The 25,667-nt window shown below is 38.4% G+C and overlaps 1 protein-coding gene across 1 annotated transcript in view; it reads right to left on the reverse strand.

Moving 5' to 3' along the window:
* Window positions 1-25,667, reverse strand: part of ANKRD55 (ankyrin repeat domain 55) — a 590,869-nt gene that overhangs the window by 547,973 nt on the left and 17,229 nt on the right. The window contains exon 2 of the mRNA XM_042939212.1: window positions 10,250-10,350. The gene's annotated coding sequence lies outside the window, so the exon portion shown is untranslated. The remainder of the gene's footprint in view (window positions 1-10,249; window positions 10,351-25,667) is intronic.

Raw genomic sequence — 25,667 nt, forward strand, 5'->3', positions numbered from 1 at the left:
AAAAATACATATATTTCTTATGTCTTTGGAAATTCTTGTTACCTGATGTGGGTTAGGCATGCTGGGTATTTCTCTTACTACTGAAAACACAGCACCTATCTTGTTTTTCCCTTAGCTTCTTGAAGTTTTTGTTTAAAAAAGGGGTGGGTAGCCCAAACCTATTGAAATCTGGCTCTCCTTCTGGGAACAATTCTTACAAATACAGATTGAAAACCTTTAGTTTTAAGTCTTTTGTAGCTACTAAAGATTCGGTGATACTCCAGGAGGGCTCATGGTAAAGAGGCCCAAGAAAGCACAACAGAAGAAATGCACAGCCTTAAACAATCAGACATTGCTGTGAAACAGCAATACATGAGCCTATGTATACTCACTGCTGACAAACGGGTTCAGCCTCCCTCATTCCAATAAAGTTTTTCAGACCACTATCAATGCACCTTTGTCACGAGTATAAAAGGAATCCTGGCCAACACATACTTTTAAAATGGGAAATGCCAGAGTGTCTGGGTGGTTCAGTTGGTTAAGCCTCCAACTCTTGATTTCATCTCAGATCATGATCTCATGATTCATGAGTTCGAGCCCTACATGGAGCTCCTCGCTGACAGTGCAGAGCCTGCTTGGGATTCTCTCATGCTTTCTCTCTCCCACTCTGCCCCTCCCACACGTGCTCTCTCACTCTCTCAAAAATAAATAAACTTAAAAAAATAAAATAAAATGGGAAATGTCTTTAAAATGGAAAGGTCAAATTCTCCCATAAATACAAATCCATTTATAGATCTGCAATTAGACAGAAGGAAGTTATGCAACGCTAAGCTAAAGCACTAGGGTAAAATTTGACTCTTGGAATGATCTGCCAGCTCCTCTCCAGAGTATCAAGAGGACTCAGAAGCGTACAAGAGTCTGGCCTATCTGACAAGGCCTCACAGAGAACCACTCTGCACTTTGAATCAAACCCGCTAAAAAACAAAACAAAACAGATCTATCATGTCAATGGGCAAGTCAAAACATTCGTGGATATCAATGTCTTTCAGTGAGGTTTAGATCCATGTTTTCTAAGCAAATCCCCAACGCACAGGATTTAGAGAAAGCAGTTCTTATCAAAAGAAAGAAACACATTCAGAAATCATGGGAGCAATTCTCTAAATGCTTGTTTTAGAAGATTATTTCCCATCACTTAAAAAAAGAAAAAACATATTTCCTGGTACATGGAACATTTGCATACAGATTTAAGTACTTTATTCAATTTACAAATGTAGTCAAAGTCATTTCTCAGACCTGTGTCTATGAACACAGACTTCAGAACCTTGCAGGACCATGGATATGCAAAATCCCTGTTTTTTAAGTAAGATGCATTAACTGTAGAAATGCCAACAAGGCAAAGCTCTTAGCTGTTTTTTACAGTTCTGCCATATTAAGCACCACTGTACTCAAACTTTAATGAGTTTTAACACTATCCCTTCAAGCAAGGGCAAGTCTTATATCCACAGAAATATCCTTATGAATCTGAACAGAAGTCTCTCATTTACTTTCGCCCACTAGTGAGCATCTTGGTTCAAAGGTGACAGTGAAAAGTTGTATTGCGTAGGGATTTCAACCTTGAGTTCTCATCCCTTGAACATGGCTTAGCTGTTCTCAGTTGTGCATAAGATCTCCACCTGATGTCAAATGGGTTGGCAGTTTTGGAAGATATAGCTAAGTATAAACAGGGAGTAAAAATTAGGTCCAAGATTCCATCAAAAGCATGTGTCATTATACAAGTCAGACTGCTCATCACAGGAGTGTTATTCCTGCAGAGGTCCTTACAGATCGACCTAATTTTTTCCATTTGACAAAGAAGGAAACAAATTATAATAACTATAGCTATCATCAGTGGAGCATTTTGCTTTAGTGCATTCTCTCATTGAATTTTCAATGCTACCTTGTGAGAATATCATTATCTGAGACTAGCAGATACTATCATTACCCCTTTGTAGATGAGGAAACTATGGCTGGGAAAAACTAAGGACTTCCCTTGGATTTCCACTCAAGTGTCATCTTATCAGGGAAGCGCTCCTTTTGTAAAACAGCAATCTTTCTGTGGCACTCCCTCTCCCTCTCAGATTTATTTTTCTCCCTGTCACTTATTTCCAACCAATACATTTACATTTTCAATTGTCTATATGCCCTTCTAGAATTTAAGCCTCACTGGGAGTAGGCTTTGCTTTGTTCACTGCTATATCCATAGCACAGAGAGTACCTGGAACATAGTTGGTAGTCAATAATATGGGGTGAGTAAAAAGTTATTAAAGAAAACTGCCCAAGGCCACAGAACTAGTAACCAATAGAGCCAGAATTTGGGCCCAAAACTGTAACTCTGAAGCACACACTTTTAACCATTTTGCTCTTACTCTAAGCAATCAGCTTACTTCACAGTAAGATATTTTTCAGGAGTTCCAGGCCATCTTTAATTTTCTCTGGTTACCTCCCTCACCTCACTGTGGCTATGCTATAAGGATATTTATTTGAAGGAAAGAGGACACATGGGCTGAAGGTCCTAGAGGACAGTTTTTGCCCAGCTAACTGGTTACTGAATCTTTCTATATCTCATTTCTTCATCAACAAGGAGTATTCTTTCTGCTTGAGCTCTAACTCTATTATTCTAAATTCTTAGAATAAAATACTTACAATGTGCTAAAGAATCCCCAGTGACTCCAAATGATGGCAGAAGCCTCCTAATCCAAATTAATTTTACTGAATTAAAATTTTAAAATAACTGTGTGTATTATATCCATATTCTGCCTGCCCAAACCCCTCTGTGCCAAAAAATAAACAATTTTTTTTAAAAAATCTTGATAGAAAAGTCTACAAGAGGGGCGCCTGGGTGGCGCAGTCGGTTAAGCGTCCGACTTCAGCCAGGTCACGATCTCGCGGTCTGTGAGTTCGAGCCCCGCGTCAGGCTCTGAGCTGATGGCTCGGAGCCTGGAGCCTGTTTCCGATTCTGTGTCTCCATCTCTCTCTGCCCCTCCCCCGTTCATGCTCTGTCTCTCTCTGTCCCAAAAATAAATAAAAAATGTTGAAAAAAAAAATTTAAAAAAAAAAAAAAAAAAAAAAAGAAAAGTCTACAAGAAAATGTAAAAAATATCAACAGCGGTTAATATACCTTATTTTAAAAATAAATCTAAAAACAAAATAAAGGTATATCCAGTATAACTTGTAAGGCAAATAGCTTTACCAAGGATGTAACAATTCATTTATTCCATAATTTATTAAGTACCATTATGGGATAGGCAATATATTATTCCTCCAAAAAATGACTATCAGGCTTTATTTTATAAAGTTTGGTAACAGCAAGATTCCAGGATAAAAGATTTTGTTAGATTTTTTTTTCACTTTACAAAAAGATTTTGTTAGATTTTTTTTTTTCACTCTGTTAGATTTAATGAGAAGATAGGAAGAAGAGAGACTTGGCCACCTACTCTGACCCTTTAACATTTACCTTTGCATAGACACCCTAGAACTGCCTCGAGTTTCATTCTAATTCAGGTGAGTCAATGGAACCTAATTCATGTTAAGAATCAACTTAATATTGATTCAGTGCTAGAGAAAGTCATGGATCTTAATCAGAAGGTGGACATCTTTCTAGTATTGGGTGGAATTCTCAGTTTGGAATCTTTCCCCTTTCTTTTTTCACATTTTGGTGGTCCCCCTGACCCTCTCATTCTCCTAGTCCCTGGAGTCTCTGCTCACTCTGATATTTTTTTTTTATCCACCAGTGCTCTCAGCCATATCAACAGCTGACTTCACAGTGCCCATCCTCTCAGATTTGGCCAAAGCAGAACAATGAGACTAACAAGAGAAGGAGCAAGAAGAAAGTAGTCAGGCTTTTCTGCAGCCCCAATTTATTGAGTCATTAATGGTCTTGGTGTCACCTAGTCTTCCACAAACAACAGGGCAGTAATTAGCTTGGCTTGGCCAGTTAGCAGCCATCAATAAAAGGCAATAAAATGGAAAGACAAAAAATAATATAGGTTTACAAGCAACATACCTTTAGACATTTTATTATCATTTAAAATGAAAAGGTTTAGACTTTTAATTATATAATTAATAGCCCAAGAAGCTACTTGTCTGAACAGAAAGCATACCAACTTCAAGAACCAGAGTGAGGGTGCCTGGGAGCAACTTGGGCACGGGAAGGTGCAAATTATAAATTCTTTTACAGACAGCAACAATTTCGAAAATCCTCTGATCTTCCTCATGAATCTTATTCCAGAGAGAAGCAAGTGATCTGCTGTTCCTAAAAGAGCCGCCAGGACTGGCAGCCTAGGAAACTCACAGGACACTTAGCAGATAGTCTTTTACCTTCAGTAAAACAACATTTTATTTCTGGAATTGGTGCCCACCTCACAAACACCCCTGTTGTGTTCTCAGTAAACATATATAATTTATGTACATATGTATTTACTTATATATATAATTTATATATGTATTATATACATGTTATATATATGCTCTATATACATACAATACACACAAATACAAATACATGAACCAATGAGAAAGCCAACATAAATGTCACTTCAGGTTAGCATCAGTGCTGAATTTCCATTTAGTTATTCAGATTTTTTTCTGTGGGTCATCTTGACTTGAAAAGTTATGATACAGAACTAAAGTCTTAGATGTTTCAAGCTGTAAGTGAGACAGGTCTTCTCACAACCACTGTCTAGTTCATCTCCAAATCCATTTCCTCATCCTCAAAAAATAATGTTACTATTGTTATTGAGAATGGTGATGGTCCTGGCAACACTGTCTCCATAGTCATATTTGAGTGGGTACTGCTACTACAGTACCTTGAGTGAGGGTAGAAGTAGGGAGTTGTGCTGAGACCCTAATGCCAAACCAAAGGGAAAAGAAAGAAAACCAAAAAAGTAAGGGAGCCAATGCTTAGGGAACATGACCAAGTAAGATGTGAGCCCTTAAAGAGAGTGGCCAGCAGTCTAAACCACAGTGTGCAAAAGGGCCAGGTGATCTCAAGCTCAGTGCAGAGCAATATGTATGGCAGTCTGAGATGCTGAGTGGACAGAGCACCAGGAAACCCCAGACAGACAAGTATCAACACACTAAATCTAGAATACCTTAGTTCAAAGCAGGATCCAGTCCAGGAAAAAAGTCACTAGAAAGCGTTAAAGGAGCATGTGTACACTCCAGCTAAGTAGGCTGCACTTCAAACCTAGTTCTAAGACGACAAAAAATCAGGAATGGGAAGAAAGGCTACGCTCATACAGCAGTGCTCAGGCTCATGGCCATAGCAAGGGCAGGGTAAGTCAGGTGCAAGGCAAGAAGAACCCTAGTTGCGAATACCCTCAAAGACTTGACCAAGATTGGCTCAAGACTGGAATCTGTTCATAGAAATTTCCTGGTATTATAGCAGAGTTGGGGGACTAAGGGAAATCAGAGACTATCTTGAGACTCACTTAAATTCATGGGTGAAGTTTCTCAGAACTCTGGTATTGACTTAAAAGGCCCTAATGGGGAAAAAAATGTGTCGAAATAACTATAAAATAGTTATCAAAATCCAACATCTACCCTAGCCTAAGGATTGGTGGACACTGCTTTTAAACCCTTTTGTCTTTCCTAAAAGTGAGCATTTGTGTGACAATCAATACTATGAATTCCTCAGTGCATTTCTGCTCTAAAATACAAGGAACATGACTCTTCAGGGTACAGGCCTGGGTACCTCTACTTGGACATCAAAAAGATTAGGGGCAAGGTCAACCATCTTCCCAGTTCTACCTGGAGCCACCCTCCAAAGCCAGAAAAAAATACTTACGACTAGGAATTTTAACAATCTGTCTTCTTAACACTTACAAGTGAATCCAATGGTTACATCTGGTCTTGGCCAGGAGTTTCTAACCAGCTTCTGGATAAATGCTTAATTAACATTATTTTAACTTTGCCTAGATCTGTGGCTAAAAGGTTAGTCATGTTTTGTTTTATGACATGAGGGGAATTTGGTGCCTTGGAAACAGAATGGCTAACCCAGACCATAGTCCAGTGGTTTTCAACTCAGGCAGCACACAGAATCATCTGGAAACTTTTTTTTCTTAATGTTTATATATTTTTGAGAGAGAGAGAGACAGAGAGACAGAGCGTGAACAGGGGTGGGGCAGAAAGTGAAAGGGAGACACAGAATCAAAAGCAGGCTCCAAGCTCTGAGCTGTCAGCACAGAGCCCAATGTGGCACTTGAACTCACAAACCACAAGATCATGACCTGACCCAAAGTCGGACATTTAACTGAGCTACTCAGGTGCTCCTAGAAACTTAACAAAAACAAAAACCAAAACATTGCTAGGGCTCCACCCCTAGAGATTCTGACTTAATTTATCTTGGCTATACAATATGCTAGGGAATGTTTTAAAAGCTCCAAAGGTGATCCTTCCATCCAGCAAGGTTAAAAGCAGCTTTTCTCAAACTAATGGGCATATGAATCCCACAATATGTGGCAAAACCAGCAGATCTTGATCCAGTAGGTCTGGTGTGGAGCTTTCTAGGTGATACCTAAGGTGTTTGCAGGCCACATACTGAGATGTTAAAAAAACGGATGGAAAAGTATGAGGAAAGAGGGTCCACACTCGTGTCCTCCCAGGAGTGTTAGTAGGTGAGCCCTCCTTAGCCAAGGCAAAACACACCCCCACTCTGCCTTAACTGTCAAGTTGAGCAGATGTTCCCAGAGCTCAGAGATGACCTTCTGAGTTATGAAAATAAGCCATTATCCAAATGTCCAGAAAAGGCCTCAAATCAACCAGGACAACACTAATGGGAATCCCAGAGTGAGCAAATAGGAGTCAAAGCAGTGAACTTTAAAAAAATGAATCTGCCTTTGTTTCACTTTGGCTCTGTGTTTGCAGGGAAACTCCATAAGCAGAAGCTTATGTGACCCTACTTTAGCCACATGGCAAGCAGGGGCTGTAAAGGAGGAAGAGAGACATCAAGGAAGGAGGGCTCTGTTTACACAGGGTGGCTTAACAGAACACACCACACAGTCCACTAAATTCCACAGACCTAAGCTTCGGTCACTGCGAGATTGTACCCTGTGAGGTCCTCTTGCAGTGACTGCCACTCTCTTCTGTCTTCACTTTCCTGATATACTGCTTTCCTCATTTCCCTTCCCTAATCAGAAATGTCCAGCAAGATGAACTCCAAACTCTGTGTGACCTCTAATCTGTGTAATTCCTCAGCCTTACCTGCCAAGACATTCTTCTTTTCTCTCCTCCCAAACACAGAGGCCATCTCTTCGTCAGGGCTATCAGCATGACATTTCCCCACCTGGAATACTCTCCTTTGCACATTTCCTGTTACTGAAATTCTCCTGCTCTTCTCAAGGCCCAGTTCCAGCCCTATCTTTCTCGTCAAGGCTTCTCTCACCCTCCAGCCACCACGCCTTCGTGGGCACTTCTAGAGCTTTCCCTTGTAGTCCATGAATTTTACTTACCCTGCTACTCCCAGACTTACTATTTTTTCACAAGAATATAGTGTGCCTTTCTAACCACATCATAAACTTTTGGCTGGCAGTACTATACCTATACTTTCTTGTACCTCCTGTACCCAGTATGGTTCTATGTAAATAACAGATGCTACAGCAAGAGTTGTCACACATTTACCAGAGAGCTCACCACAGCTGATGAAACTGAGATTCCCAGAGGCAAGATTCTCAGGAGTTTCCACTCACAGACAAGACTTCCCACAACTAACAAAAGTGTCAGTTGCTTCACTGCCTCAGATCCCTTTCTACTCCAGTTATGTTTGCCATTATGTGGCACCAAACAGTCCCTGTTCTGGATTCCTGCAAAGCCCAATGCTTTATACTCCAAGAGCCCTCACACCCAGCCAACCCTTGTGCTAGGGTGAGCATTCAATTCCATAACATAATCTTTAGGCCTGTCCAGTTTTCAGTCCTTGTATGGAAGTCAAAATTCCTTTCAGGATCAGGCTCTCAGTCTGTTCCTCTGAAGAGAAAAACAATAGGGTGTGGTCAGGAGAAAAGTAGAGACCTAGCCAAACTGTCTCCTGGAAAAACTACTCATATAGCTACAACAAACAGGTATGGCCACTCCACTAGCTCTGAGCGGAACTATGCCAATGCAAGACAGCAGATACATATGAAGGAATGCTATCCAATACCATCCATACAGGAACCATTAAACTTTTCTAGTCTGGGAAAGGGGTGGGGGGGGGGGGGGTGGAATCCTGTCCAAAAAATAAATAAAAACATTGAAAACTATGGATGTGATCATTACAATGAACCATGAGATTACTCCAAAAGTAGACTTTGCCTAGGGGTCTTAGAAATGTCCTAGGGTACTGGCAGCCCTTGACAAACAGCAAAAGAAAAATGAGATTCATTTGCTGCATATTATGGATTCTCCCCCAGGGCTCAGTGCACAAAGACCCTGCTCCTTTCTCCCCTAGGACACACAGCCGAAAATGCTAGTCTCAGTGGCACACCAGACTTGCTTTAGCTAGGTTCTGTGTTGGCCATGGGCACTAAACGCTGCTCTGAATCCTCCCCCACTGCCCTCAGGCTCCTCTTTTGTTTTGATCATACTACTCACAGGTCTCTGTCCTCCTGCATTTCAGACAAGAGAGTTAAGTTCAGTCAATGTTGAGGAGGGAGAAGAAGACTTTGCAATTAAATTGCTAATTAAGGAAGTACCAACCTGAAGAAGCTAATTTGCACTGACCTATTTAAAATATCTAGCAGCAGATCAGGCATGAATTGAGGTACAGCCCTTTTATGCATCAGCCAACTGGCCTTCTTTCAGAGCAGCAGCTATCAATAATTCCATGCTGAGGACCATCTGATAGGAAATCAACCATGGGCCCCTGGAATGTCAGCATTCCCCACTGCTCTGTTTTCCCAGTTGTCAGATCTGTTTATAAATTGTCCATTTATAGCAAATCCAGCACCTGCTATGAACACCTCATCCTGCCAAGTGTTGAAGTGCATCTCAGAAAGAACCACTATAGACTTTTCCAGTTCCTTTTAACCTTTCCCAACCCAGGAGTTTGAATATTTGCCTAGGAATTCTGAGGGAGGACATATTCTATACGGAAAAAGCTAGTCTATTATAAGTTAGCATTCTGCTCCACTTTAAAAAAAAAAGAAAGAAAGAAAAGAAAGAGAAAGAAAATCATCATTCCCTTGGGAGACACAATGCTCTCTTTCTGAACAAGTCTGACATTGGGACACATTTAAAGTAACCCCGAAAAAATTCAGCAGGGTACAAATGCTCTGGGGGAAAGTTAAGGGAGGCTTTCTTTTTAACTCTATTATGTAGCTTTTTAGCTCACTGTCAATACTTCCACTTAGCAGACAATGCTGTCTGCTGCTCAAAACCATTATGTAAAATGTATTTAAAGACACCTTCCCAGGGCTGAAAACCCTATATATGACCTAGATTTGGGTTTTTTCTTGCCAATTATCCATTTGCAAAGTGCCTAGAATTAATTCTCAAAATTCCATCCCTCCTCCAATCCCAGTACGCTTCCGTTCATTTTATTCTTTGCAAAACAAAATAAAATCAATGGCATACATATAATATTTTTGAAGTGAGGGTTCATGGTTTCTAGAGAATTATGAAGTTCAAACTAGATGCTGTGGTAGACAGAAATGTGTGGGTAACCTCCAGGAGGTGCGGTGACCCCTTGATGCTTCAGTTTACACCTTCCCTCAATAATCCTTCTCAAGCATAAAACTGTCACTTTTTTTTTTAAGCCACAGAGGGAGACCCTAATTAAGAGCACGTGGCAGAGGCCGCTGGTGTGAGGGGATGGCATTTCTCATCTCCAGCTCTGCATTCAGCCAAGGGGGTAGCCACATATTTTTGCTGGAGGACTTGAGCCTTTAATATTTCTTTTTGAAAAATGTTGAGGTATTTGGAGACAGAAGACAGCCTTTGTAAGGTAATTGTTATTAGTGGGCCAGTAAAGTTAGGCAGTCACGAGATTGGGCAAAACAGAAGCGACTCAAGAAATAGAATCAGAGAGCATGGAATTAAACACCTATAAAATTAAAAATGCCTGCTCTCGGCTATAGGTTATCCTTTGCAAGGGCCAGGGCTTCAGCATTCCAGTCTGGGATAGTTTATAGCTTTTTGTTGGAGTTTATACAGATTAAGCTAATCTTAGATTACATACGCATCAATTATTTCTTTCCACAATGGAACTGTGTTTAATCCGTTACATGTTACTCCAGTGCAAATCATCTTTGCTTACTTTTTGGTCATTTGATGGCCATCTGTTTTACCAACCTGGATTCTTTCACTCATCACAGAAGTCAGGCCCCATTACTTGAGATGATCTCTGAGATGCCCCTGCTGGAGAAAGGAATGTGCAAATTAGGAGACTACAAATCAGTTTGAAAACTCAATGACTCCTTCCCATAAATCTGTGTCCTTAATATTAAAAATCATTTGGAGGTGCTGAAAAGAGAACTGATAGCTAACAGAACACAGCAGCCCTACTCTCTTCAGGGCATGGATTAGCAGTTGAGAGGGACTATGCAGATCTAAATCCATATTCTGCTACCAAAAATAGAAAAGAGGAAACCTTTGAAGCCAAAGAAGGCCTAAGAATAACTGTCAGCAAAGAGTTAGAGCTCCATGGGCAGGAAGCAATGCTCAAGTGGCCGTTTTGTGCTTCTTTTTTTTCCCCCCTCCCCAGTGGCTTTCACATTTATCCTGTTAGAAAGATAGCTTTCAAAGACTTCCCTTTAATACAGACACATGGGCCTTCACAACCCGCCTTTCTACAGCGGCTCAGGGGCCTGGCGCTGCACATCACTTCCACACAGCCCCTGGGTTTGGTGTGATTTCCCCCCACGATCACTTCAATCTGTTTAAGGCTGAACAGAGAACTCTTCATAGACCACATTACACAGAGAGCCTCAGTAGGAAATGGCTGACCAAGAAACACTTGTTTCCTGTTTTGCTTTTGACAATTTTACATTTCAACTCAACCTGGGTTTCATCCTTTTTTTATAGTCACAAAAATCAATGCACCAAACCAGTGAAATTTGTTTTATGACACTATAAAATATACACTTGAATCTATCTTATAAAAGGTTTTAGAGTTAGAAGAGGTTTTCTGGAAACAAGACAGTGAGGATGCTTTAAAGAGGCCTGTGGGACAAGTGGAGAGGCACAGAGGCTGACAGGGTTACTAGAAGGAGATCTGGCAGATGTGTGGTGATAAGCAGCTTTAAAGGCCAAGGGATAGAAAACACGATATGAAGGAGAACAGAGAGAAACAAGACACTGAGGAAGATGACAGAGTCTCCTCTAGCCATGCAACACCTTATGCAAATAAGGAAAAGGCACCCCTTGTGAGCACACACAAACTGATGCGAAGGTGCATGGTTTGATTTCAGCTCTCACTCTTCCCTTTGATCAGATGCCCTTCTGCAAGGCACAGCCTACACCATACCACACCTGGGGTTTGTGAAAAATGCAGGCAAGAAACTGAAAGTCTCAAATGGGGAACTTTAGATAAACTGTCAAAAAAAAAAAAAGTCACAGATGCTTATGGTAGCATACAGGAAATCCTGTTTTGAATCAAAGAATTTTGCTGGTGACTGAGGTTGGGGGAGGATAGCTGGAAAAATTTATTTCTCCAAACTAGCTATATCAAAACATCCCAATGGAACATTTTATCTTTTGTCATGTTTCATATGATGCATGTATTTGTTCATTTTTTAAAAAACATTTATTTATTTTTGAGAGAAAAAGAGTGCAAACAGAGGAAGGGCAGAGAGAGGGAGACACAGAATCCTAAGCAGGTTCCACACCATCAGCATGGAGCCTGACACGGGACTCAAACCCATGAACCGCAAGATCATGACCTGAGCCAAAATTAAGAGTTGGACACTCAACTGACTGAGCCATCCAGGCACCCTGTATTGTTCATTTTATGAGAGCTTTTTGGGTTTTTTGGGGTTTAATTTTTTTTTTAATGTTTATTTATTTTTGAGAGAGAGGAAGAGAGAGAGAGCGAGCAGAGGAGGGGCAGAGAGAAAGTAAGACACAGAATCCGAAGCAGGACCCAGGATCTGACCTGTCACCACAGAGCCCAATGCAGGGCTGGAACCCACGAACCTTGACATCATGACCTGAGCCACCCAGGCGCCCCTAAGAGAGCTTTTTGTTCATCACATCACTATATTTGTCAGGATCACAATCTGTGCCTAGACACAAAATGCTAGAACTAGTTATAATCTGAGCACAGCTCGTAGGATGAACCATTGGGGATTCTTAATTGCCTTTATCTCAAAGTTCTTGAATGTTTTATTGAAACAACTCATTAAACTTCAGCCAAAATAAAAAATAAAATAACCCCCACCACTCAGACAGATTGTTTTTTCAAGGTCATGCCTTTGTTTTTTGTTTTTGTTTTTGTTTTTTTGTTTTTTTTTAACGTTTATTTATTTTTGAGACAGAGAGAGACAGAGCATGAATGGGGGAGGGTCAGAGAGAGGGAGACACAGAATCTGAAACAGGCTCCAGGCTCTGAGCTGTCAGCACAGAGCCCGACGTGGGGCTTGAACTCATGGACAGCGAGATCATGACCTGAGCTGAAGTCGGCCGCTTAACCGACTGAGCCACCCAGGCACCCCATGGCCTTAGTTTCTAATATAATCTTTTATCAGTCTGCTTGAGTTAGGTCCATGAGTTGCATCAGTCAGCAAAACTAAAATGGGCAAAAATCATAATCGCACAGAAAAGAGAATCAAGAGAAGAAAGAGTAAAACATGACATTATATACCTATTATTAAAACACAACCAGTATGTAAGAAATGGTACCACTCTTGCTTTTGCTCAGGACCTGGGCATTCAGTGAACAATTAACATTTATAACAATGTACAGGTTTTACAGTTCTTCAACAACTGTTACATGCATCATCTCATCAAATCCTCAGAATCCTTACAAGTAAGTATGGTTTTGTCATCACCTTTGGGTAGGTGAAAAAATTGCAAATCAGACAAGCTGAGAGACTTACTCAAGACCAACCAAAATAGTGACAGAACCAAGACTCAATCCCAAGCCTTCTGGCTCAAAGCAATGACCTTACTAGTATACTGGCTCTCTGGTTCAAATGGAGACATCTCCTGATAGCTTTTTGTATAATGGATAGGTCTACCTATTTCTAGGATGACAAACAACCCGAGAGGTCATGAGATCAGCCATTATTTATTCTAGCAATCTGAACGACTTAGCTTTTTAATATCTATTTTACTTTCAAAAGATTTTTTCTTCATGCACTCCCTCTGCCAAACACATTTTTGGAGAAGTTAGAATGTTAACTGATTTCAGTTAATAACAGCTTCTGCATTATCTGCTTTTATAACACTCTCTCTCAATTCTAATGCAGATTCCTGATTAAAAATGAGAAACTATTTTTAAAAATTAAGGATGTCTTTGCACTTATAATTGTATGTTTCTGAAACCAACTTGATTAGCTTCAGAGTATCAGGGTTTCAAGTTGTCTAACAGTGACAAAATAATTTGGGAGGTTTTAAGGTCAAAGCTGGCAGTGATCCATTAGAAGACCTGCTTCCTAAAAGACTTCAGCCATGTGACCAAGTGATGACACCAGATGGTCAAACTCATCCATCATCACATTTTTACAATAAAAACAGCAACCCTTAGAATAAACTTATTGGAAATAACACATATAATCTAACCAATTAACTAGTTATAGTTAAAAAGTAGCCTCTAATGGCTTATATCCACCTAAGTCCTAAATGTTTAGGTTATACTGGTAAAAGTTATCATTTTCCAACATATTCTATAACACCAAAAATTCTACCTCTAGTTTTCTACCCTAGAAAAATTCTTTTTTTTCAATATATGAAATTTATTGTCAAATTGGTTTCCATACAACACCCAGTGCTCATCCCAAAAGGTGCCCTCCTCAATACCCATCACCCACCCTCCCCTCCCTCCCACCCCCATCAACCCTCAGTTTGTTCTCAGTTTTTAAGAGTCTCTTATGCTTTGGCTCTCTCCCACTCTAACCTCTTTTCTTTTTTTTTTTTTTCCTTCCCCTCCCCCATGGGTTTCTGTTAAGTTTCTCAGGATCCACATAAGAGTGAAAACATATGGTATCTGTCTTTCTCTGTATGGCTTATTTCACTTAGCATCACACTCTCCAGTTCCATCCACGTTGCTACAAAAGGCCATATTTCATTCTTTCTCATTGCCACGTAGTACTCCATTGTGTATATAAACCAGAATTTCTTTATTCATTCATCAGTTGATGGACATTTAGGCTCTTTCCATAATTTGGCTATTGTTGAGAGTGCTGCTATAAACATTGGGGTACAAGTGCCCCTATGCATCAGTACTCCTGTATCCCTTTACCTTAGAAAAATTCTTACACATGTACAAAAATGTTTGTGGCAATGCTGTTTGACATTTTTCAAAAGTTACAAATAACTGCCCCTCACCGGAGAAATGGGTTTAAGTACTTACAATCAATGTAAATACAGCAAAATGCTATACAACAAATAAAATGAATGAATTGAATGTACATATTTTAAGATGGATAAATCTCAAAATATATTGTTGAAAGAGAAAAGCAAACTGCAAAAGTTTATTTAGTACGCTAATTGTCTAAGTCTGTTTGGTCTGCTACCACAGACTGGGTAGCTTATAAACAGAAATTTCTTGCAGTTCTGGAAGCTGGAAAGCCCAACATCATGGTCAGGTTCTGGTGAAGGCATTCTTTCCAGTACAGACTACAAACCTCTTGCTGTGCTCTCACTTGGTAGAGGAGCAGGTGATCTCTCTGGGGTCTCTTCTAATCTCATTCATGAGAGCCCTCATGACTTAATTACCTCTAAAGACCCCACTTCCTAATACAATCACCCTAGGGGTTAGAATTTCAACATATAAATGGAAGGGGGGGGCACATACATTCTAATCATAGCACCAGTATTTAAGTAAAAACCTTAAACATACAAAATAAGTTATAAATGGGTACATACAAAGATACAATAAATAAATGTATGAAAATATTCATGGAAATCACACATATCAGCTTCACAAATGGTTACCTCTAGAGATAGAAAGAGACAGAAAAAAAGAGCTTTGCTCTACCTATAATTCTTTTAAACCTTTAGATAGATTTATGTTTTCTTTCAGAGTTATCAAAATAGTATAGCACTCACATTAAAACAGGCATACAGACCAGTAGAGTAGAACAGGGAGCCCAGAAACAAACTTTTGCATACATTGTCAAGTGATTTTTGACAAGGGTGACAAAATCACCCAACAGGGGAAAAGACAGTCTTTTCAGCAAGTAATGCTGGGAAAACTGAATATCCACATGGAAAGGAATGACTCATAAAGTTGGACTTGTACCTTATACCACATATTAAAATTAGTTCAAAATGGATCAAAGACATAAACATAAAAACTAAAATCCTAAAACTCTCAGAAGAAAACATAAGGGAAAAGCTTCATGGCATTGGATTTGGTAAGGATTTCTTAAATATGACTCCAAAGACATAGGCAACAAAAGAAAAAATAGATAAATCAGATTTGAAAATTTAAAAGTGTGTGTATCAAACACTATTGACAGAGTAAAAAGACAACCCATAGAATGGAAGAAAATATTTGCAAGTCATACATCTGATAAGGGATTAATATCCAAAATACATACAGAACACCTACAACTCAATAACAAAAAGCAAAAAAAAACCAAAAAAACAGAAAAAAAAACAACCCAGGTCACCTGATTGGCTCAGTCAGTTAAGCATCCCACTCTGGATCTCCATTCTGGTCATGATCTCACAGTTTGTGGGATTGAGCCCCACATCAGGTTCTGTGCTAACAGTCAGAGACTGGTTAGGATTCTCTCTCTCCCTCTCTCTGCCCCTCCCCTGCTGGCATGTGTGCTCTCTCTCTCTCTTTCTTTCAAAAAATAAATAAACTTTAAAAATAAATATATTAAAAAAAAAAAACTTAAAAATGGGTAAAGGACTTGAACAGATAATTTCCCAAAGAAGATACACAAATGGGCAACAATCACATGAAAAGATGTTCAACATCACTAATTGTTAAAGAAATGCAAATCAAAACCACAATGAGACATCACATCCATCAGGATGGTTATTATATAAAACAAACAAACAAAAATATGTATTAGTAAGTATGTGGAGAAACTGGAACTCTTGGGCAATGCTATTAGGAATATAAAATGGTGCAGCCACTGTGGAAGACAATATGATGGTTTCTGAAAAAATTAAACATGAAGTTACTATCTGATCCAGCAATTCCACTTTTACGTATATACTCAAAAAAAGTTAAAGGAGGGACTTAAACAGATATTTGTAGACCAACAAATAGCAGCATTATTCACAATAGCCAAAAGACAGAAACAACCCCATGTCTGTTGACAGACAAATGAATAAACAAAATGTAATATATACATGCAATGTAAGTCTTAAAAAAGGAATGAAATTCTGATGCACGCTACAATCATGGCTAAAGGCAGACTCTTGAAAACTTTATGCTAAGTGAAATAAGCCAGACACGAAATGACAAATATTGTATGGTTTCACTTATACAAGGTACCTAGAATAGCCAAATCATAAAGTAGAATAGTCGTTACCAAGGTCTGGTGAAAGGGGGAATTAAGAGTTATTGTTTAATGGATACACGATCTCAGTTTGGAATGATGAAAAAGCTCTGCTGATGAATAGTGGTGGTGTTGTACCACATGGGTGTATTTAATCTTACTGAATTGTACACTCAAAAGGAGTTAAAATGGTAATTTTTACGTTATGTAGCTTCCATCTCAATAAAAATGTTTCTTCAGTAGGGGGAGAAGGAGGTGAATCAAAAATGGCAAAATGCCTGGGGCGCCTGGGTGGCGCAGTCGGTTAAGCGTCCGACTTCAGCCAGGTCACGATCTCACGGTCCGTGAGTTCGAGCCCCGCGTCAGGCTCTGGGCTGATGGCTCAGAGCCTGGAGCCTGTTTCCGATTCTGTGTCTCCCTCTCTCTCTGTCCCTCCCCCGTTCATGCTCTGTCTCTCTCTGTCCCAAAAATAAATAAACGTTGAAAAAAAAAAAAAAAAAAAAAAAAAATTAAAAAAAATGGCAAAATGCCAAAATTGGTATCTCTTTAAATCCAGTGGTAGGTTTACAAATAGTCTATTAGTTTCTGCATTTTTTTGTGTTTTTGAAACACCTCAGCTTAATTTTGTTAATTTATGGTAAGTTTTAAAGAAAAGTTTTCATAAAATTATTCTGACCCTGTCAAGCAGAATGATGAGACTCTGGGATAAGATATTGAAGGCTGAAGCACCTTTCACATTATTTGATTAGTTTCTCCTGCTCTATAACAGAGCTCCTCAAATATAAAGTGAATACAAATTACCCAGAGATCTTATTTAAAAAGCAGATTCTGATTCAGTTGGTCTGGAGAGAGCCTGAGAGTCTCCATTTCTAACAGGCTCCCAGGTGATGCCTATGCTGCCAGGCCACAGACACACTTTGAGTAACAAGGATCTGAAGAATGACAGCATTCTACATATACTATCTTTCATCTGAAATTGTCTTAAATGTGTATTTCTAGATGATAAAGGGCTAAAGCCAGTCTTGAGTACTCTTAAATGAAAAATTCATCATCTTATAATTTGTTTGATAAAAACTATCATAAAGCAAAATAACAATTAAAGCCTAACCATTATTGAAAATATTTCACAAAGACTACATCTCTTTTGAAAATCCTAAATTAGAAACTTTGACTCAGCTATCAAAAAATATAAAAAATGCCTAGTTTAAGACATATTAATCCCTCTTCCCCAAATGAGTTGTGAAATAGGAATTGCTATAGCACAAATTTCCACTGATGGCAAGTTATTTCACTTAATTATACAGTCCTTAAATAGTCTCTTTTTACTTTGTAAATTCCAGGATAATCCTAGGTTGGGAGCTAATAATTTCACCTACTATAAAATCACTGATTAATTGCCTAAAACTAAAAAAGCCTCTAGGACAAGATTTCTTGCCAGAATGGTTTAGAATCTGGTCTGGTGGGCCTCAAGGGGCCATTCTAGTTAACCGAATTAAAGCTTCAGGAGACACAGGGGCATCTGGATGGCTCAGTCAGTTGTGCATCCAACTTTTAATTTCAGCTCAGGTCATGATTCCAGGGCCATGGGGTCGAGCCCCTCACTGAGCATGGAACCTGCCTGGGATCCACTCTCTGCCCTTCTCTCTGTCTCAAAATAAATAAATTAAAAAAAAAAAAAAAGCTTCAGGAGATATAGCGCTCCCAGAATTGGTACAAATGTGATCCACCCCATTGCCAAAAAGTAAGAAATCCTCTATATCCCCCAGTTAATCACCAAATCATCAAATTCCTCCTTGGACTCAAACAGTATGGTTCCCTAAATAAGTATAGTTGATTAAGAATAAGCAGACTTCAGGCATAATTATCCCACTGCTGAGCTTGATTTAAATAACATAATACTACAGAATTCACATGATTCACTAATCTTTCACCAGTCTATCATTTCAGAGGCATGAATTGTCTTCAGTCCAAACAGAAAATTTTGACACATTTTCTAGGTCAACGGTTGTTTAGAATCTGTATCATACTCTTCCAGAGTAATAGTTACATCAATAATACATACATAGATAGCGCTAACTTTTATGGTGCCTTAACTCTGTGCCAAGGCCCATTCTACATGCTTTATTTACATGGATTATCTCCTTGAATCCTTGTAACAACCCTATGAGACACATATTATCATCTCCAACTCACAGTTAAGAAAACAGACTCAGAAAATTAACAGGTCCAAAGTCACAAAGTAAGTGGCAGTTTCTGACTCCAGAATACTCTTCTTCACCATGATGCTCACTTGCTAACTTTGTTACTACTACTCCCCATTGTAAATGGCATCAAACAGGGCTATTCCAAACTGCTTCGTAAAACTACAGTAAATTCAAAGAATGTCTCTTGCTTATAACAAGTATCCTCCTCTATGTCTTTACTCAGTCTCATTTAGAAGAGTCATTAGAAACATATGGGCCTACTGGCTAATACTGTCAAGACAAAGGTATCATTATACTTGGCAGAATGTCTGCAATATTTAAGTGGAAGATCATTAATGCCTCTAATAAATCACTCAGTTTAGTTTGCCCACTTAGAGTAGTTAGCAGCAGAGCTAAAACCTAGGGGTGTCCTGAGATTTCACTCTGAAGGATGGCTAGTTGTAATACAAGCCTGAAAAATAAAAAGCTGCGTTTGGGAAAATATCAGCACATTTTCATTTCTAACGCAATTGAATTCCCTCCCAAATGACTTATTTCCCTCCACAAAAACTAGGCTCTTAATTCCTAGGCTTGATATTTCATCAGGGATAGAAAGACTATATATACGTACAAAATATTAATAGCCCTAAAGGAGGTCACATTGATTCAAGAATTATCTATTTACTGTGCCAGTGTCAGAGAGCTCACACTCTGGGTGGGTCAAATGAAGGAAAGGCTGAGGATACTGACAATATCAGTCAGAAAACAGAAAGCCCAATCTATTTCAATCCCATTTGCAGTCTTAAATCACGACTTTTACTGACAAAGTCAGTATTTAAGATAGACATTTCTCAATAAAATATAATTCAAAGGTAATTTGTTTTCCAGAAGCCAAATGGCTATCTTTTTCTTCCAGATTGGCATAGCATATTTTCCTCAGGACCTGAAGGCATTTAAGATATATTTAACTTGAGAGAGGAAATCAAGAGACCACGAGGCTTCCTAAAGATACAGAAGAATGAGTGATGGTTCTTTCAAAATTAATAATTGCAAATCAAACTACCAAAGAATGGAAGAGAAGAAAAGCAATTATTACATCAATCAAGGCGATTACTTATAAAGGACCTAAAATACATTTCTTTTATTTATCTTCTTTCACCTCACAAACATAGGGAGTTATGGCAAAGCTAAAGGTTGCATCATGAGTGGGGTCAGAACTACAGGATGGCCAATTAAGTATGAAACATACTTCTTTCCCCATAGATTGAACCCCCTCGATTACTTCTTTTGGGTTGTGCTAACGGCACAGGTGTACTTAGTGAAAAGCAGAGTCACAAATCATTTGAGACTACTTATCTGAGATGCATGTGCAAAGATTTATGTAAGTATTTGGTTAATGCATAGGTTCTTTTTAATTTTGCACAGAGCACTAAACTATGTGTTGCTGACGAGAACACAAAGAACATATCACGTATCATAATATAATACAAATATCATTTATTATGTATACTTGCCATATGTCCAACTTTATGATTACCCTACAGAATTCAATCAATTATTCTAACAGACTAGTGCCTTTGAAATATTTCAGTCTTGGGAGATTTTCACACTGTTAAAAACTAATGAAGACCTTAAATAACTTTTTTTATGTAGGTTATATCTATCAATATTTACTGTATTGGAAACTTAAAAAATGAGAAAATTTTAAAATATTTATTCATTAAAAACCATATGTTAATGTATTTTAACAAAAAGTAACTATATTTTCCAAAACAAACAAAAATTAGTGAGAAGAGTGGCACTGTTTAAATTTCGTCAATCTTTTTAATGTCTTCTGCCTTAATAGAAGACAACTGAGTCTTCCTTTTGCATTCAATCTATTCTGATATGTTGTTTTGGTTAAAGTATATGAAAAAGATCCACTCTCAGACACATATGCAGTTGAAAAGAGAGGAGCATTTTAATAAACTTTGCGGATAATTGTGAATATTCTTTTTTGATGCTATACCAAAACACAATAAATAGGTTTTTAAAAATTAGTTGCAATGTGGAATCTAAAACAAAACCCTAACAACAAATTTTTCATAGTTACACTACAATCCATTGATCTTTTGCATTTTAATGGATCTTTTACCCATGTTATAATGTAAAACCATGCAATATCATTTGGAAACGGTTAGTTCACTAGTTATGAAAATCTTCCAAACAACAGAAGTTTGTTTGGAAGTTTGTTGATTATAATAATGCTAGCATAAAATATTTATTAATGTAACACTAATCTCATAAAAAATCTCCAAAAAAATCTCATAAAAAAATCCCATTAAACATTGGGAAACTATCAAACTCACAGTGATAGACACAAGTATTTTAGAATTTTAATTTTTGTTTGAAATCTCAGGTTTTAACACTGGCAAAGATACTGCCAGTTGTTTTTCCAAAAGTAGCAGTCCTCCTTTTTGTTAATTTGGTTAATTAACAAAGAAAGAAAATGTCTGCCAAATACCCAAATTTAAATATCCATTATTTGCCAGTCATTCCTTAGGTAAAAACAGGGTTCCAAATTTTAAAACTTATGTAACTTCCTCTTTTCAAGATGACATACTTCAATTTATAGCAGAAGGGCTTCATGAAGCAGACATCCATTTCATCACAAAGAATATTTAAAAATTGTGCCAACTGCAGAGTGGTGAAGAATAAATACCATTACAACTAGTCCAATTTGGTACTATTGCCTTTATTTCTGTTGAGGCACTAGCAGCTTTTGTGCCATCTGTGCAAATGTCAACACAGATAAAAAGTAAGCTCTTACTACAATAAACATTGTTTTCACCTTGCTGGCTCCAGAAAAAGTCTTAGAGACCCCAGTGGTCTGTGGCTCACACCTTGAGAACCAATGGAAGATACTACAGCTCACATAAAAACATCATCTGTAAACTGTGTTCTCTAGGAGACAATAGCTATGCAATTCTGTAGTGTGGTTACTGAGCAGAAGGCCTACCAGAATGAAGACTCTTGACTGAGGATCAAATGTTATGTGTTGAAATGCCATTTTCATTTGAAAATATTTCGCTTTGTACATCATCATATGGTGGTTGATAGTAACCATGAGAATGGAGAGGGGGTAGTTGCAGAAGAAGGTTAGGAAAATGAGACTGGAAGAACCCAGGAATCCCAATGACTACCCTGACCTAGTTGATTCACAGCCGGTGCTTAATCACCCAATCGCCCAATTACCACATCTGGTAGGCAGTGGAAATGCCAGAAGCCCCAAGAAGAAATAGAGGCCTGGTATCTTGCATTCCAGATAGCCTCAGGTGAAAGGGAACTTGGGCAAAATATTGCTGGCATATGTGAGTTAGGTTTTTCCAATGAAGACACTGCAATGCCAGATATCACAGGGGGTCCCCTCCTTGTCCCTGTGGCTTACTTGGCAAGACTTCTTTGGAGCACATATTTCCATGCTCTGGTCCCATATTTACAAGGAAGTTTCAAGAGAGGAGCTGAGTAGCTCCTTACCTCCCCACATTCCAAAACTGGACCCCCAGATCTTGAATAAATATCTCATGGTATGGCTCCAAGAATTCATGTTTGTAGTATATATAACTTTGCACTTTTCATTTTTGGTATGAATTTTTTTTGTTATCTTGTATTTTTAAAACCCTCGTTCTTATTACTCAGAAGTGGCATCTCTCATTCCACTGATGCTGATGAGATTATTGGTGCTGTTTGGGTAACAAGAAGGAACAACTGGGGTAAAGGGTATATACACAAGGTCTTTTTTTGTTGTGTACAGAAAATACTGAAGAGGCACTGTAATAGTTTCCCCACATACCCTACATGATTTATCTACCAGCAATTCCTGTGGTATTAGTAATATCTCTAAGTAATTCTACTTTACAGATGGAGAAATGGAGGTACCCAAGGTTTAGCTAATTTAGTTAAATCAGTAGACAAATTTAAGATTTGAATACTCTTAACCTGATGTGTTTTCTAGGCCAGTGGTTCTGGGGGATTTCAGGATCCAGGCTCATATTCCATCTCTGTACCCACCACTAACCTTGCACTCTACCCCCACCAAAAAAAAATTTTTTTCATTCCAATTTGTTATCCATATTGTTGATATATCTGAAGAGTTAATTAGGAGAATGATAATGACAGTGAATATTAAGTAAATATCAGCAGCTAGCAAGAAAGAAAAGTTTACTAGAAAAGCTTTTCCATGGTGGCTTTTAGTTATAAAAATATGTTCTTAACATGTGTTTCATTGTTTTTTTTACTTTTTTAAATTTTTTAATGTTTTTTTTTTTTTTTTTTTTTTTTTTTTTTGAGAGAGACAGAGACAAAGTATGAGCAGGGGAGGACCAGAGAGAGGGGGAGACACAGAATCTGAAGCAGGCTCCAAGCTCCGAGCTGTCAGCACAGACCCTGATGTGGGGCTCAAACCCACAAACCATGAGATCATAACCTGAGCCAAAGTCGGACACTCAACCACCTGAGCCACCCAGGTGCCCCACTTGGTTGGTTTTTTTAAAATAAATTTTGAATACTGATTCACTTGCCCATTTTACCCTACCCAGCAGTATACTCATTTCACCTATAATTAATGTCTGCAAGGAGAACTCTTCTTTCAATTTGATTGTTAGGTCTGTATTTATATTATAGAAAGTACTCTATAATTTAATACTTACTTTTTTAAATGTGCTACTTTGAATTGATTTGTAACCTCAGTTGCCTTGTTTTCCTTGTCTTTGTTCTATGAAAAAAACTTCTGTTGGATTTTGATTTATAGAACTAAATATACTCTGACAGAAGCATGGGGCAAGCCCCACTGTTATTAAGGCTTCATTCAATTATAGGTAGAAATGAAATTTAAAAACTTTCTGCAGTACAGAGAGCATTCACATTGAGTGAACCATTTTATTAGAACAGTGATAGTTTCTGCTATTGCTTATTTCTACTTTTGTCACTGGACCCTCCATCTCTGGCTCAGGCAATTAGCTCATTATGGATACTTGAATTATTGATAATAACTACTTGGCACTTAATTAGGGCACTGTGCTAATGAGGCCAAATTGCAGCTGCGTGTCTGTGGCTGTCATTGGTTTCACTCCATTCGCCCCAACCTCAGCTCACTATCTTGCATCATGCTTTCTACCAAGTTCACAAAGGAGATTTAGCAAGCAATCAAGAGTTGAGTCAATAAAAAACCAACAATGCTGCCAAATAACGTTCAAAATGCTTATTCTACTGATAGGGAATAAAAAGCATGATTTAAATTAGTACATACATAATTCTTATTACATCCTGAATTTGTACAAGGCATTTTGACTAATGGAAACTGAAGTATTACTGAAGTTACTTTAAATTATCTTAACAAAGATTCAGTGTCCATAATGTTCATGACATTATGCTAGCCATGGTGAGTGATTAAAAAAAGGCCTTGTCCCTACCTTATTATAGCCTAAAATAGAGGTGGGAAGATAATTATAATGTGTATGTCATTATTAAATGGTTATGTTGAAGATAATGTTCTAAGTACTGTATATATATTACCTTATTTTCTCCCCAACCATTTAGGTAGGTATTATTATCCCCATTTTGCTAACAAAGAAACTAGGCTCAGGAGGCTCAGGAAGGGTAAATCATTTACCGAAAGACATTAAGCGCCTGAGCTATGATTCAACTCATGCCTCTTTGATTCCAAAATCTTAACAGTTAACTACAATACTATAAAGTACAAAGACTTAAAATGATAAAACAAACACCAAAAAAAAAAATTTAATATAGTTCAAATGTTACTACACTTAACCAAACAACTGATACAAAAAAAAGTCACAGAAAAGTCAAGAATAATACACAAATCCTGCTTTTGCTTCACCTGTTCCCATGGAGTATTTGGTTGCCTTTGTGAAATACACACCCCTCTCCAGTTATTTTGGGGAAACCACAAAGGAGGTGCAGTCTCATATGTGCTCACAAACAATTTTTTCAGCTACAGTCCTCAGGAGGCACCTAAGTGAGGGTTTATGGAACATGAAGAGTTAGCACTAGACCTTGTAGACACAGAGTCTTACCCTAAGTAGAATGGAGGAAACAGTCTCAACTGGCTACCACAGTGGTGTTTAGAGAACACACAAATAATTCTTTTAATCTATACTTAGTTTTGGGATCCCTCAGAGATGGTCACCCACATACATACTCACAGGTTGAACCTGGTCCCCCAAATCTCTCAGTCATTATTAAGGGCATTCAAAGGGTCATGTCTGGAGCTTGAATCAAAAACAAGCATATGCAAATGTGGAATTGAAGAAGTCGCTTTTGGGAGAGGGGGACAGGGAATCTGGGGTTTGATTTCTGTTACAAAGACAATATTATATGCTCACTACACCATTTTTTGTGAGCCCACAGAATGTATGGCCCAGCTTTCTCTGCACATAGGTTGGGAATTAGTGGAATATAGATGAATGTACTGAAACCACTTGTTATAATGGTCATCAAAAACATCTCCCTCAATAGTCTAGCATTCTCTTCCCACTTCCTGGTGACCTGGGAAATCATGTATCCAGATAACATAGTTAGATGAGGAAAGTTCAACTGCATTCTTAAGTCATAGCTTTAAGATGAGCTGCTAAAAAAAAACTACCTGACCTGAGTCAGACTCTGATATGAGCAACAAATAAATCTGTGTTCCATTAAGCAAGGAGATTTGGAGGGTTATGTTACCTAGGCATGACTTAATCTATCTTCACTGATATGGCCCCTGAGTGGAAGCTCCAGGACTCTTAGTATATATCAGCAAATTTTCCTCCTCCCAGGGATATCACTGTGTTTGATATTTAGGATAACAAACAACAGGTTAGGGACTATGGGA

This window comes from Panthera leo, chromosome A1 (assembly GCF_018350215.1).
Source record: "Panthera leo isolate Ple1 chromosome A1, P.leo_Ple1_pat1.1, whole genome shotgun sequence".
Lineage (NCBI taxonomy): Eukaryota > Metazoa > Chordata > Mammalia > Carnivora > Felidae > Panthera > Panthera leo.